We start from the raw sequence: 2,830 nt of genomic DNA, 5'->3' as shown, positions 1-2,830 counted from the left end.
ATTCCTCTCCATATTATCCAGTATGAATCCTAGACTCTTTTCAGATTTTTTAATCCTTTTTTCTGCTTGCTCTTCTATATTAGCAGTATTGAGAGATTTGTCTTCCAGCTCGCTGGTTTTGGCTTCCATCTCTTTCATTCTGTCCCTTTGCCCTTTCAATGTATTGTTCATTTCTGATACTTTATTATTAATCATATGGACTTCTTTTGCAGGTTTTGGATTGTTTCAAATTCTATATCTATCTTGTTTGATTGCTCCTATAGCACTTTCCTAACTTCTTCCATATTTTCCTCCACCCCTTTTTTGAGCATTTGAATTTGTTTCCATGTTATTCTTCTGAATTTCTTCTCAGGCAGATCTAGAGCATGCTCTTCTATTAGAAAGTCTGTGTCTGTTTCCAGCTCATTTGTCTCAGTTACTTTTTTTCTGTTTTTGGACATGTTAATATCATTAATTGTGTTTTCTTGGACATTTTCAAAATTTATGTGAGTTTTTAATGCTTAAATGGATGTATATTTCTTTGTTGTTAAGCTTGCTGAGCATCTCCTGGTGGATATGATCTGGAGATAGGCTTCCCTTTTCATGTGTAATGCCTAGCAGCTGGTTTTGGCTCTTGTCCAGATGGCTAGGTACTACAGGGTATACTTGTAGCTTGGCTATATGGGCACAGTTGCTGTCTCTTCTTGGGTTAGATAAGGGGAGAAAGCTCCCACCCCTGGGAGAAGAGTGAGGCCAAAAGGACCAAAGAAAGAAACAATATAAAAGCAGACACAGAAACCACCTATCAGAAACAAAAATAAAATTGTGATAGACACTGTTCACTGGCATTTGCTGTGCAAATGGTCCTGCCTAGGTAAACTATGAGGCGGGTTCCCAGGGTCAAAACATCATAAGAAGCAGCCTGCGGGTTTCTTCTCTGTGTCGTTGAAAAACTATGAGTGCAATGCTAGAGCCTTTTGGGGGTGTATTCCTGCTCACCTAAAGTCATCTGGGCTGTGCAGTGAGGGCACAATTGGGGTGAAGAGGAGAAGAGATATGTGAAAAATGAAAAGTCAAAGATGAAAAATCGGTCACACCTCTCCCTTCAGATGTGTTCGGTGACTTCTAGAGCTGGGTGGCTGCCTCCACTTGGGTGTGGCCCTGTCCTCTGGCTGCAGGCTGCAGTGGCTGGGTGGATTCAGAAATCACCATATTTTGTTTTACCTGCAGATGTCTTCTCAATGGGTGCAGGGAACTGGTGCCCTGAACCTTAAACAAGATCCAAAGCTCTGCAGTTTTTCTGTCACCTGCTCTTTCTGTGCTTTTTTTGGGGGGGTTTTGGGAGAAGAGTTTTCACTGTCTGTCTCTGCTTTCCCTGCCCCCAAACCAGAAGTCCCTGGCTATATTTTTTAACAAAATAACTAATGAATACCTTGATCCAATTCTATTATACATATGGTCACTATGAGTTTGGGTGCTGACTAGGCAACACTAACAATTTTGCATTATTCACTATTTCTTTATTTGTCCTCTTCTTTTTGCCTGCCAACACCTCTTTCTTCATCCTCCTACTCATGCTTCTTCTTTTATTTAAGTGTAAGGAGTCCTGGTGCTGTGAATTAGACCTTATGATGCTAATTGCAATGTTGACAGTTTAAACCTCCAAATTCCAAGGGATAAAGATGAGTCAGCAGTTTAAAACTACCAGCTGTTCTGTGGGAGAAAGAAGAGATGTTCTTCTCCTGTAAAGATTTACAGCCTTGGAAACCCTGTGCAGGCTCACTATGAGTAGGAACTGACTCCATGTTACTTAACAATAACACAAAGACGAGTTGGCATCCAATCTATTACAGTGGTCTTGGTGTTTGGTTTATCTTGTGTTGTTGCAAAATGCCGTTGAGTTGGTTCCAACTCATATTGACCAAGTATAGGGTTTCCTAGGTGTGGCCAGTGGGTTTGAACTGCTAACATTTACCTTATTCTACAGTGCCACACCATGACTCAGCTGATAGGTATGTATATGTAAATAAAAAAGGCAACAACAATAATAAAAAGTGTCAAAAATAAGCAAAGTCTAACATGCCTTTTAGACAGAATTTTTACCTCTCTGACATGCAAAAAGGAGTATGTTCATATCTTCCACAATCAGGAGCGATGTAAATTTTCAACTGTCAGCAAGATCATTTTCAGTATGTGGGCACCTCCCACAAATTTAGGAGGTATAACTCAAATTTTGCATGGTGATTTATGTGTCCATAACTATGTCTCATCACATACTAGAAACAAACTGTTATTGATTGGCTAGAAGACAATGGTTTCTAAGCCTTACTAATCTACCACTTCCATTCTTGTTCTTTAAGCCCTGTCACCACCCAAGGTACAATCATATTCCACCTTCTCTACCAAGAGTCCTTGCTCACTTAATTTATACTGAGGCTTCTAACTTATGGATTCCTCTTGAATATAAAGAAAATAGTATAGGCATGCTCTTGTTGTTTGTTTGTTAGTTTTTAATACACATATGTTAGTCCTATTTCTGTAATTAAATATTATTGTTGTTGTTGTGAAGTGCCATAGAGTTGATTCCCACCCATGGTGAACCTGTATAGGGTTTCCAAGGAGCAGCTGAAGAGCTTCAGCCACTGACCTTGCAGTTCAAATGACTTTGCAATCTGATGCGTTAGCCCACAGTGCCACACCAAGACTCCATAATTAAATATATTGTTGTTGTTGTTGTTGTTGTTATGTGCTATGGAGTCGGTTCCAACTCATAGCAACCCTGTACAGAGTTTCTGAGGCTATAAATCTTTACAGGAGCAGAAAGCCTCATCTTTCTCCCACGGAACAGCTG

At 39.9% G+C, this 2,830-nt stretch overlaps 1 protein-coding gene across 1 annotated transcript in view; it reads left to right on the top strand.

The window, feature by feature from the left end:
• UNC5D (unc-5 homolog D (C. elegans)) overlaps nt 1–2,830 on the top strand; it is an 890,335-nt gene that overhangs the window by 538,363 nt on the left and 349,142 nt on the right. The gene's annotated exons all lie outside the window — the stretch shown is intronic.

This window comes from Chrysochloris asiatica, unplaced genomic scaffold (assembly GCF_000296735.1).
Source record: "Chrysochloris asiatica unplaced genomic scaffold, ChrAsi1.0 scaffold00035, whole genome shotgun sequence".
Lineage (NCBI taxonomy): Eukaryota > Metazoa > Chordata > Mammalia > Afrosoricida > Chrysochloridae > Chrysochloris > Chrysochloris asiatica.
The sequence above is the reverse complement of the archived record's forward strand: the minus strand, read 5'-3'. Positions and strand labels throughout refer to the sequence as shown.